Below are 14,148 nucleotides of genomic sequence, written 5' to 3'. Positions count from 1 at the left end.
AGGTATCCAATGATAGTGCCTGCAAGAACCATTCTATTATGGTTATCGTACAGTACGGTCCCTTCAATTCATATATCCCGACCGATTCGACAACCATTGATATATCGAGAGTTGTCAATGAATCGATACTATGTGTCATGTCGTAGTTTTATCGATGGTGTAATCTAAGAAACCCTTTTCTTAATTATCACCATACTTTGATAAGAGATTCATACTACATACACATAGGATATCCATACCCGAAGGTAAGCGGTGAATCCTCGACTACAATGTATTGACTCCTATATGTTTCGACAAAACACCCAACCTTGCCACCTGATGACCCTATGAGAGTCGGTAAACAAGTCAAAGTCCAATGCTAGCATTAGAGTCTCAATGTTGTCCCGGGTCATCGGACTAATGGTGTACAACCATAAAATAGGATGTTTCCACTCGATAAGTGAGAACCACTTGGAAAGACTTTTATGGAGGGTTGTTCAGTGCACTCTACAAGGAGCACCTATGTGCATGTTCGGACATCACAATGTCCCGTACCAATGAAACATGGTACTCACATCGCAGATACTAGTCTCAAACTCGATCGGCCTATATCCTTCTTAGCGGCGGCTGAATCGACTAGGAACTGTTTAAAATATACAGTATTCAAACTATGAGTTTCATGATACTCATCATATGAGCATCTCATATTCTTTCTACTATTTGTATATTCAAGGACTTTATTTATGCAACTAGCATGGGTATACAGATAAAGATGTGCCAAAATAATAATTTCAAATATTATTAAAATAAAGATTGTTTATACATAGAGTTTCATTGTGAACACTTGGCCAACACTTGGCTCAACGAGCACCTACTCTAACAATCTCCCACTTGCACTAGAGCCAACTACCCATATGCTTCAAACCCATCGATTCGCGATGCTTCTCGAATAATGGTCCAGGTAAAGGCTTAGTTAGTGGATCAACAACATTATCTGCGGAGCCGATTTTGTCAATCGAGACATCTCTTCTTTCCACAATCTCTCAGAGGATGTGGTACTTTCTCAATACATGTTTAGACTTCTGATGAGACCTTGGCTCCTTTGCTTGAGCTATATCTCCCGTGTTTTCACAAAACACCGAGATAGGAGCAACTTCATTAAGAATGACGACCAACTCTTGGACGAAATTCCTTATCCAAACAGCCTCTTTTTTCTGCATCTGATGCAGCAATGTATTCGGCCTCAGTGGTGGAATCCGCAGTACTGTCTTGCTTGGAACTCTTCCAAGATACAGCAGCACCATTGAGCATGAATACCAACCCAGAGGTTGACTTCGAGTCATTGATATCGCTTTGGAAGCTAGAGTCGGTATAGCTTCCAATTTCAGTTCTCCACCCATAGACCAAGAACAATTTATTGGCCCTTCTCAAATACTTGAGGATGTCTTTCCCAGCTTTCCAATGTGAAATACCAGGGTTTGATTGATATCTACTCACTATGCTTAGTGTGAAAGCCACGTCAGGACGTGTAGATATCATGCCATACATGATGCTACCAATTGCAGATGCATAAGGAATTCTTGTCATCGTCGCTATCTCTGCATCAGTCTTGGGAGACATAGACTTGGATATGGACACGCCATGACACATTGGTAGATGTCCTCTATTGGACTCAACCATCGAGAACCGCTTCACGATGGTATCAATGTATGTGTATTGGATGAGACCAAGCAAATCTTTTTATCTATCTCTATAGATCTGTATTCCCAATACAAAAGATGCTTACCCCAAGTCCTGCACCGAGAACTTACTCGCTAACCATATTTTAGTTGATTGCAACATTCTACATCATTCCCAATGAGTAGAATGTCATCAACATAAAGCACCAGGAATGTCACAGCACTCCCACTGACCTTCTTATACACACAGGGTTCCTCAGGATTCTTAGTAAAACCAAACTCTTTAATTGTACTGTCGAATCTAAAATTCCAACTCCTAGATGCCTGCTTTAGACCATAAATAGATCTCTGAAGTTTTCATACCATATGCTCACTTCCGACAGATGTAAACCCTTCAGGTTGAGACATGTAAATCTCTTCCTTAATATCCCCATTAAGAAAGACTGTCTTGACATCCATCTGCCAAATCTCATAGTCATACAATGCAGCTATGGCTAGCAATATCCTTATGGACTCAAACATTACAACTGGAGAAAAGGTTTCCTCAAAGTCAACTCCTTGTCTTTGAGTATATCCTTTTGCCACCAATCGCGCTTTGAAGGTCAATACCTTCCCATCCGCCCCAAGTTTCCTCTTGTAAATCCATTTACACCCTATAGGAACAATTCCCTCAGGTGGATCCACGAGATTCCACACTTGGTTCGAATGCATGGAATTCATCTCATATTCCATTGCTTCAAGCCACTTGGATGAATCGGCATCAGATAACGCTTCCTTGAAGGTCCTTGGAGCACATCCATGGATAGGCACATCATGGCCCTCTTCAAGAAGCTGACCTTACCTCATAGGTGGTCTCGAGACTCTCTCGGATCTTCTAGGAGCTTGTATCTCCTCTCTTGGCTCTTCGGGTGTGGGTTCTACAATTGTGGGTGTCACTCGGACCTCTTCGAGTTCTATCATCTCTCCTTTTCTATCCAATAGAAATTCTTTTTCCAAAAAAGGTCGCATTCTTATAAACAAACACATTTGTTTCTTGGGGATGATAGAAATAGTATCAAACACAATTCTTTGGATATCCCACAAAGTAACATAAAATGGATCGACTATCCAATTTATCTCCCACTACCTGCTTCACATAAGAAGAGCACCCCCATATTCTATGATAAGAATATTTGGGAGGCTTACCCATCCATATCTCATATGGTGTCTTGTCAACTGCCTTTGAATGGACATTGTTCAGCAACAGTGTCGTTGTCACAAGCGCATATCCCCAAAAGGATGGCGGCAACTCCAGTGAACCCCATCATAGACCAAACCATGTCCATCAAAGTCCGGTTACGAAGCTCCGAAACACCATTCAACTGCGGTGTAGCGAGCGAAGTCTACTGCGAGAGAATCCCATTCTCCCGAAGATACTTTTGGAACTCGGAACTCAAGTGCTCACCACCTCGATCCGATCGAAGTGTCTTGTGCTTCGTCCCAACTGCTTCTCTACTTCACTTCTGAATTCTTTGAACCTTTCAAAGCTTCAGACTTGTATTTCATCAAATACACATACCCATACCTCGAAAAATCATCGGTAAAGGTGACGAAGTAGGCATGTCCATGCTTAGTGGTGATGCTAAGCGGATCTCACACATCAGGTATGGATCAAATCAAATAACCCTTTGGCTCGCTCCACCTGGCCCTTAAAGGAAATTTTGGTCATCTTTCCTTTCAGACAAGATTCACAAGTCGTGAGAGCATTAATAACAGACATATCAAACATGCCCACTCCCACTAGCTTGTTCATCCTTCTTAGGGAAATATGTCCTAATCGAGCATGCCATAATTGTGCCGAATTTAGAGTATCTTGTTTTCGTTTGTTTGTTGTTGTTATAGCTTGGACATTAGTTTAGTGGAATATCATTCAATATATAGTTATAGAGATCGTTTTCAAGTTCTCCAGTACCAATTAAACATTCATTTTTGTAAATGTTGCAAACAACTTTGCTAAATAAACAAGAATATCCATTTTTATCAAGCATAGAAATGGAAACAATGTTTTCACCAAATCAGGTACAAACAAAACATCTCTTAAAATCAACTTAAAATCGTTGTTCAACAATAAGTAAACAATTCTCACGGTCTTGGCAGCAACTCTTGCTCCATAACCCATCCTCAAGAAGGTACTCACCTTCCCTAAGCCTTCTACTTCTTCCCATCACCTGTAACTCATTATAGAGATGTGATACACAACCGGTATCCAATACCCAAGAAGTAGAGTTAATTGAAATGCTTACTTCAATGTAGAATATCTCATTTCCAGAACTCTTCTGGGCAAGATATTCCCTGCAATTACGCCTCCAATGTCCAGGCCTTTTGCAGTGATGATAAATATTAGCAGTCTTGTCAGCCTTTACTGGTATGGCTGCCACAGCAGGACTCGGAGATTGCCTCTTTAAGGGCACGTTTTTCTCTTGGGACGTCGTAAAGAACGCTTCTTTCCCTTCCCAGGTGGACCAGTCTTCGTACCAGATGAAGAGCCCACATAAAGAACCGACTTCTCATCTTTCATAGAAGTCTGCATATAACACTTGGCTTTCAAGTCATGGTCACACCATTCCTTGTAAGTCTGCAATTCCTCAGGAGTGCAGTAATTCGGAGCCTCAACAGGGGACGACTTAGTAAGTGTATACGCTATCCTTTCCGAATTCAAAACGATTTTCAGATTTCTTAGCCAATTGAGGCAATTAGGTCTGGTTAATACGTGTTTGTCGAGTATTACAAATAGCGGATTGAGAATCGAAGACATTGTCAAAAAGTATTGAAAAGTAAAACAGATAAATGTTAATGAATATTTTAAATATTTAGTAAGATATAAAGTATGGAATTTTACTTTATAAATGTTTACTCCCACTGTTTTGACATCTTTCACTACCCTCTAGTGAAAACGGGAAACTCCTTTCCTCAGTAGGTACGTAAGGTCCAATTAGCGAATTATGATCCTGAATCATATCAGCCAATCACAATTCCTAAAAGGTAGTTTCCAATTGCATCTCCATGCAACCCTTTACGTAAACTTTTGTCTCACGTTTGATTAGGACCCAGTAATATGACGTCGTTCATCTTTACGTGTCAAGCCTTACCCATCGATATTGAACCTTAATGGACGGTCGCCATGAGTTCCCTCAATAATATGAGCCGAAAACATGAGAGTTCCACGTAGTTCACATCACCATGTCAATGGATGTCAAAGCTTTCCGGCACCCAGCCCCCCCCCCCCCCCAATAATATGAGCCGAACCTCGAGCACGGGTAGCGTTCATCATGCACCCATTGTCGATGGAAGTCATGGAAATTATAAACAAATTTATAATTCCCCTTTTCGGGCTTGATATTAATTTTGAATCTTATTCAAAATGAGGGTTTTTAATTTTGAAAGGTCGCATCATTAATTTTATTTAAAAGCTCGCCATGTTTGATCGTATGTTTGCCGAATTCATGCAACTTTGTTATTATCATAATAATAACGCACATACACATTATTTATAACATATCATGCATATATTATAAACAGTAAAAAAAAACAAGGATGATCAATCACCCCAAAACTAATGGCCCTTGCGAGCTAAACACGGGCCTAGGTCCAATCCTAGGGAAATGCATGGGATGCAAATGCAACTATTACATTAGCCTCCAATATTTACATGTCTTCTATCTTCATAATCATCAAGGCCACCATCTTCCAATCTTGATCTTCCACTATACTAATATTTACAAATAAATATCCATGGCAAATAGGGATACATTTCATGGGGTGAGAACGGGCCATAAACCAAGCCCACTTTAAATTTGATAATTATTACAATCATTCAACACAAATATCCTAGCATACACCTAGCAAATTGGGCTTGGGCTTTTGATCATCCTTCATGATTAATATCGCATATCATACACCATCAATTATTTATCACAATAATTAATTGATCCAATATTATATATCTTGATCAAATCACTAACCCCCACGACTATAAACTAAATTAACAAAGTATACAAACACCTTTGTCTACTTTCTAATTAATTTATTTATAACCGAATTTCTTGTAAATTACAATTTACTATAAATAATTAAAGTCCAACTTCAATTATTTATTTCATGGGAAAATATTTGCAACTTTTGTAAATTTAAACTTAAGGGCCCAAAAAATCATTTTTCACAAAAACATTTTGCCCAATTTAAGTTTCACAAATATGTTAGCCATCTCATGGCCCAACAACTTCAAAGCCAATGAAACTTTGATAATCCACAACACTTTTGGAAACTCTAGTCGTTATCGTCCGTCGCCAGATCTCCGTCGCGTGATTCCGGCCAACAAATATTTTTTTTTAATTTAAAAAATAGGGGCAGTTCGGGCTAGCCCTTGCTGCCCGAAATGGGCAGCAACTTGCTGCCCAAAGTCGTCCCCAAAACCGGCCACGATTCGATGCGAAAATTTGTCTCACGCAGTTAAAAATTGACCTCAATATAATATTATGTATATGCTACACAAAATAGTATCCATAGCTCATGATACCACTTGAAAGGGGATCGATTAAGGTGCCCGTATACGCAACGGAATTTTTAAAATATCGATTTTACAAGCAAAAATTCGAACACCCTCAACTATGATGTGTAGCAAATACGAAAAACACAAAATATGTCATACATAGAGTGTTTAGAAATGTACCTATCAATCACAAGGATTGATTATGGCTCCAACTAAGTTGTAAACAACTTAGCTCTTTATGGTAGACAATCTACAAGCTTCACCTTGCTTTTGGACTCCTTTCTTCAAAATTAGGTCCACCACTAACAATGTAGATCCACTCTAATTTTGCATTAGAAAAATTAGATCATTTTTCTTTGAGAAGTGTGTGCTTTCATTAACAATTGAAGAAACAAAAATGGTGGAGAATTAGCTTGAAATTTTTTCCAACATGTGTTGTAGGAGAGAGGGATGAGTATTTTCTTGGTTGTGAAAAAAGTTAAAGCAAAAAGTTGCATGTGCATGCCATGCAATTAACTCAAAAGTTGTCTCCAACCCTTCACCTCCCTTGCATGCCTTTTGACTTGGGCTTGTAACAATTACAAGGCTCATGGACTTTTATTTAAATGTCTCAAACACATTTGAGACTATTTAAACTTTACTTTATTTTACTCAAGCCCACTAGTTTAATAATTATTTCTAATTGGGCTCCACAAGACCCAATGTTGTTTAATTAATCCAACACTTGAATTAATTTAATTATTTGGACTCTACTAGGTCCACTAGTGTTTAATTAATTCAACACTTGAATTAATTTAATTTAGTCCATAATAATGTATATGAAAATCACAATTTCCAAATACATTACTCGTTTGGCCAACTTTTAATTTTGGAACACTTCCTCGAATTAAAAGTTACATTCTCCTTATAAAAGTCATGCTTCTATTTTTATTTACGCTTATAAGCTCCTTTTGTAGAACCCGTAACTTAGACTACGTATAAGCCATGCATAATTCAAGTAATTAAATTAAAATGATTTTATTGCATGAGTATTTAAATTTAATTATTTTACGTAGTAGTTTAATTTTTATCATTTCAGTTATTTCAGTGAGGCCGGACTGGAGTTGTAGTTTAGAGATAAAATTTAAGATTCAGAAAACATTTCCAGAATTTATAATAGCTAGCAAGTAATTTATTTTAAGTTAAAAGGAAGTTTAAGGAACTATTTAAGTTACTTGAGGTGAGTAAGAAATAAATTCATTTAAGTTCCTTAATTAAGGGGTTAGTTCACTAAATTATTTAAAGGATAGGTGAGGCTTTTAAGGGTTATAATTTTATCAACTAAACAACAATTTCCCTTCATTTTTATTGTTGAATTTCGGCCCCCTAGGTTACTAGGCAATTCCTTTGCCAACTCACCCTTGGACCCATTCTTTGTTAAGTTTAGCATGCAAGCCTTTTTAATTATTAACCATCCTTAATTAATTAATTCATAACCAATATACTAACCTAGATTAGCAAGTGGAATCGGCCACCGTAGCATTTCTCCTCCCCCCCCCCCCCCCCCCGAACAAATCAATTGATATCAAAGTAAATTCAAAATTTAAAATAGGAGACTTTGTCTTGCTTTGTTCCCCATTATATGGCAACCATTCCCTCACTCCCCTAACCAATATTCTCCTCCCCTCTCCACCGAATTCAGAGCATTTCAGAGTGTTAAAACCGTGAGGTGCATAGCTTAAAGAGGATAGAAAAATCGAGAGCAAGGTAGCAAGAAAAGAAAGCGCTCCACCTCCTCCGCGTCATATCGTCTCATTCTTCGTTTTTCTTTCAAACGAAACCAGGCATGCATATATTCTTCCTTGACTCTTCAATCAAGTCCTATTATCATTTATTTTCATTACATGATCATGTTTTGATAAGCAAAAACAAAATATATCAAAAAAATTTTGAAATAAAACATGCAGAATTTTTCGGTTCCTTTTTGTGCTTCACGGGTTGCTTTGTTTTGTGGGTTTCAGGTATTGGTTCGGTTCCAGGCTCCCAAGGCAACATCTATACATGTAATAGGATGCATTAGGACCATGTTGGTCCATTCATTTAACCCCATGCACGCTGGAAAAAACGAAAATGACAGCAACTCCACCTGTTGTCCATTTGAGCTTTTCGAAATTCTGTGTTGCTGTCATATAGGAAATGAATCTAATCATGGCTGCCACAAGGCCTATAGCCATGGTTAGATCACTCCACTAGCATGTCTAAGACGTGACTAAGTCGCCCTTTTGGTCGCTTGGTCCATGGTGAATCGGTTTTTAAATAAAACTCAAGAACAGCCCCTGCACCCTTCGACCCTCTTCTTTTTACAGCTTGTGTTGTTTCGATTTTTAGGGAATGGTGTGGATCTTGGTTGGCCTATGGCCCTTAGCCACGGTTTACACCATGCCCCTAGATGTCTAGACCGTGTCATGGTCAATGAAATGGCCATTGGAACGATTCGTGACAGAAAAACAAAAGCAATGCATCCTACGTGCAGAATTTGTTCTCGGTTGGAACGTTCGGTTGTTTGCTGGTGTGATGCGAATGGTGGCTGGCCTAGGGCCCTTAGCCATGGTTCAAATCATTCCTTAGGATGTTGGTAAGAGGTTCTTGTCGGTGGTTCAAGCCCCAATGGCCGGTAGTCTCGAAAACGACGTAAAGAAACGCAAGCATGCTGCTGTATTTTGTGGACAGCAACTTGCTGCTGCGGTTCAGTGGCTCGTTCGAGTTCTCGGTTGGCTTTTAGCCTAATTCCATGGACTGGACAGTGCTTGATTGAGTTGTGAATGTCATGTTTTTGACCGTTCGTGATTCGTTTCATTTTTGTGGTAATACGAGAATTTATGGTACGATGTGCCAAATTGACTCTCGAAAGAGCCTTTCATGTTTTGGCCACCATTCACCTAGATTGCGGCCCTCAATATTTTATGAGCATTATTTCATCATTTTAGGCGTATTTTAATCATGACTAATTGATGGTTCGGTGTTGGTTCGGGTGGCATGGAGTCATGATTAAATACGAAGTCGTTAGGCGCAATTGTTTCAGTTTTTGGATTTAATTGCATAGTTTGGTCGAGTAAAAGTTATTGCATCTTTTTCATGGCATATTTAGGTTGCAGCGAGCCTGGGAGCGATCCAATCAAATCAGTAAAATTATTACAAGATATTTAATTATGTGAATTAATTATATTATGTGCAAAAATATTCATTTTTTGAGATTTATGCGATATTGCTTGTGGTCACTTTACTATCATGATTAAACCCGGTCGCCAGTTACCGGTTATGGGAGCATTATTAAATCCGGTCGCCAGTTACCGGTCAGTTCAATTGTTTCACCCAGAATACTGTGGCAGTAGTTTGATCAGACGTACATTATTAAATCCGGTCGCTAGTTACCGGTCATTTCAGTACAGTGCATAATCTCACCAGAAAATTATTACAAGTTATTTCATGACAGGGCTCCAAGGAGCAACCATTTTCATTTATGATTTCCCAGTTCAGTGATGAACGTATTATAATTAATCATGACACGACATTTTTACGATATGCCTCATGACATGATATTTTCACTTGCATGCAATTTTACTATTTATTTACGTGTTATTTACGATATATGCATGTTGAGTCTTTAGACTCACTAGACTTGATTGTTGTAGGTACTGATGATGTCGGGGCCGAGGGCGGGGACCAGTGAGCTAGCTTGGGTCGGCAGTAGTGGAACCCGAGGACCTCATTTACAGCACTTGCCATTTTTATGCTCAAACATTTTTTATCAGTTGTTGGATACTTTAACTTGATATTTTGGCGAGTAATAATTTCTTCCGCTGCTATTTTTAAACATTAAACTTGATTTATCAGTTGATTTTTTTGAATGAGGCAAATTTTGATTATTTTAAAGAGAAAATTTTTAATTTTTACGCAAATTTTCAAACATGAATTTTCGGGCCTCTACACCTTTATAAGCCGTTCAACACATTGAACTATTTTACTTCTCAACGGGATCTAAAAAGTTAGCACTTGTGTGACCCTCAATGATTCATTGATACAACTAGTCGTGGGTTCAAATCTCCATGTGATTCGGACTAAACATGTCCTTATGAGCATACCCCAATTGCTCCATTCTTACTTATCAACTCCTTGATAATAAGAACATCAGAACTCAAGTCTGATAGTACCCAACCAATCATGTTTAATGCCTAGCAGCATCGCTTACATGATTCCCTAGATATCAAATTATAGCGCCTGCAAGAACCATTCAATTATGGTTATCGTACAGTACGGTCCCTTCAACTCATATATCCCGAACGATTCAACAACCATTGGTATATCGAGAGTTGTCAATGAATCGATACTATGTGTCATGTCGTAGTTGCATCGATGGTGTAATCTAAGAAACCCCTTTCTTAATTACCACCATAATTTGATCAGAGATTTCATACTACATACACATAGGATATCCATACCCGAAGGTAAGCGGTGAATCCTCGACTACAATGTATCGACTCCTATATGTTTTGACAAAACACCCAACCTTGCCACCTGATGACCCCATGAGAGTCGGTAAACAAGTCAAAGTGCAATGCTAGCATATAGAGTCTCAATGTTGTCCCGGGTCATAGAACTTATGGTGTACAACCATAAACTAGGAAGTTTCCACTCGATAAGTGAGAACCACTTGGAAAGTCCTTTATGGAGGGTTGTTCAGTTCACTCTACAAGGAGCTCCTATCTGCATGTTCGGACATCACAATGTCCCCTACCAATGAAACATGGTACTCACATCGCAGATACTAGTGTCAAACTCGAGCGGCCTATATCCTTTTTAGCAGCGGCTGAATCGACTAGGAACTGTTTAGAATATACAATATTCCAAATATGAGTTTCATGATACTCATCATATGAGCATCTCATATTCTTTCTACTATTTGTATATTCAAGAACCTTATCTATGCAACTAGCATGAGTATACAGATAAAGATGTGCCAAAATAATAATTTCAAATATTATTGAAATAAAGATTGTTTATACATAGAGTTTCATTGTGAACACTCGGCCAACACTTGGCTCGACGGGCACCTACACTAACACATGGTGCACGCCTGCGTTATTTGTGATAAAGAAGGATGGAACTATGAGGTTGTTCATCGAGAATAAGGAGCTAAATAGAGTGACAGTGAAGATAATTATCCATTTCCCCGAATCGAGGATTTATTTGATCAATTGCAAGAAGCTTCCGTATTTTCAAAGATTTATCTTAAGACTGGATGTTGAAAGTCAAGGAGTCGGAAGTACATAAGACGGTGTTCATGATACTTTATGGACATTATGAGTTTCTAGTAATGCCATTTGGTCTTACTAACCCCCCAGCGATCTTCATGGATCTCATGAATCGCGTATTTAGCTGTATCTCGATCAGTTCATTATTGTTTTCATCGACGATATCTTGATCTATTCAAAGAGCCTTGAGGAGCATTATCAGCATTTGAGGACGACCTTGCAATTTTTAAGAGATCGGAAATTATATGCAAAGTTTAGCAAGTGCGAGTTTTGGCTAGAGAGGGTGGCATTCTTATGCCACACTATTCCTCTACCTTAATTTTGAGAGAAGTAAATTCTTTAGCGCTTTAAAATTTTCAATAACTATCGTGTGCTGATTGATAAGAAAAATTGGAGGAGTTTGAAAAAAAATCATAAAGAATGAGAAAGGAGCAGATGAAAAGATATATATAATTATAAAAGAAAAGAAAGAGGATTGAACGGTGTATGATGTGGTGATTGAAAAACCTAAAAGGGAATGTTGTTGAAGATCGAAAAAAATATTGGGGAATATGAATGAAAGTACAAGGAAGATGAAAAAAGCTGGAGGAATGATGAAATTCAATAAGGGAAAGAAGATAGGAGATGAAGGAATGCGCTGAAGGAATAATTGTTTATTTTCTCTCATTTTGAATATCCCTACCTTTATTGTAGCCGTGAGTCGTGGCTTAACGTTATAAGCTTAAAAAGACCTATTAACCGGGTCATATTCCTCCAACATTTAGTGGAGAAAGATATGAAAGATAAGCTTATGGAGAGTTTCTTTATATAAAAAAAATCCAGAAAATATGAGCATTTCTTGAACTAAAACACCTTTGAGGAATATGAGTTTTGACTTCTTCACTACACACGTCTCATTATCTTGATCTTTTCTAGTGAATGCTTGAGTTTTAAAGTTGCAACAAAAGTGAATTTTACGATTTTCGAAGTGTGATATTTTGATTGAGTGTGACAGAATTTGGTAGGTTGAAAAGTGTTGATTGTGTCATTTGTTGTGGTGAATCATTGAATATTCCTCGGTTATATTTTTATTCTCTAATTTGCTCGAGGACGAAAAAAGGCTTAAGTGTGGGGGGATTGATAAGCCCAAATGTTATAGAGATTTAGGGATTTTATTTGTGCTTATCTAGACTTTTTATCTCTAATTATGTGCTTAGTTTAATTAATAATTGTAGATTTGAATAAAATGTGAAAAGTGTTTAAATTGAGAGATAATATAAATTTACTAGATTTCAAAGGGAACAAAATATCAGAAGAAAGGAAATTAAATACTCTTATATTCTATTCCTTGATGATATTGAAATCTTGGAAAAATCTATGTAAATCTGTATAAATATCTTATCTACACTTTCTTTTATAGAGATGGGCTTAAAAAGGAAAGGAAAGGAGGAGGCCCATTAAGAAGAATAAAAGGGCTGCCATAACAGAAGCACAGAAGGAGACGGAATAGGAGAACAGCACGGAAGAAGAAAAAAAGGGGAGATAGAAGGAAGGCAAAACCAGCGAGGAATTCCTCACACACGCTACAAATCACTAGAGAATCTCTTTCCATTCCTTCTTAATCATGTTTTCTCCATTGACTTTAAACAGAGACTTATACTTTTATTTTAAGTTTATGGAGTATATTTTATAGACTAAGGCCATGATAGGGCCGAGACATATTATTTTTTGATGTTTTGAGTTTTATTCAATTAGATTATTTATTTTATTCATTGATTGATGTCGTTTATCACGTGTTCTTTTAATCTGGCCAATTAAATAGAATATCTGTTGGTTAATCTAAAACCGGAAGGCGATAGATTAATATTTGCTTCACACATCAATTAACACATGGTTAAATTGACTAGAAATAGTATTCGATTTCAGTGTGCGACTTTAGGTTGAAAAACTAGAATTTCACAGCGATCTGATGCGGTTCAATCTAATTAAATTCAATTAGGAATAATTGGGCTGTTAGACTTAATTAGGTTTATTAATTCGAGGAATCGTTTAATAAATAATTTTGGGAATTCCGTCGTGAATTAAATAATTTATTTATTGAATATGAATTTGACACGTGGATTATAAGTTTGTCTCGGTACCGTTGTGCGCCTTAGTCGTCTTTAAATAATTTGAATTTTCGTCTAATTTAATAATTTGGATTTTTTTTGTTTTAGTTAATTTATTTAAATTGTTTGATTTAGTTTTAATTAATTTATCTCCCCTCAATTGACATTATTAGCCTAAATTAGGAAAAATAATTCATATTTAAAACATCGATCTCTGTGGGTACGATACCTGGACTCATCTCCAAATACTATTACTTGACCTAGTCCGCTTGCTAGATTTATTCCCAACCGAAATCGTCGGTCAAGTTTTTGGCGCCGTTGCTGGGGATTGAATTGTTTAATATTAGAATTTATTATTTTCATGAGATTAAGTTTTATTTAATTTTGTTGATTTTACGCATATTCATACGTTTAAAGTTTGTTTATTTATTTTTAGGTATTATCTTACTGTGCATGAGCCGTGTTAGAGGAGAGAAAGAATTGAAGCCATTTGATCCAGAGATTGAGAATACTTTTCGACGGAGACGTAGAGCACAAAGGGAAAAATCCTCAGACTTTGACGTGGAAGAACAATTAAAACAAGA

The sequence above is a fragment of the Primulina eburnea genome, chromosome 14 (genome assembly GCF_022965805.1).
Source record: "Primulina eburnea isolate SZY01 chromosome 14, ASM2296580v1, whole genome shotgun sequence".
NCBI lineage: Eukaryota > Viridiplantae > Streptophyta > Magnoliopsida > Lamiales > Gesneriaceae > Primulina > Primulina eburnea.
The sequence above is the reverse complement of the archived record's forward strand: the minus strand, read 5'-3'. Positions refer to the sequence as shown.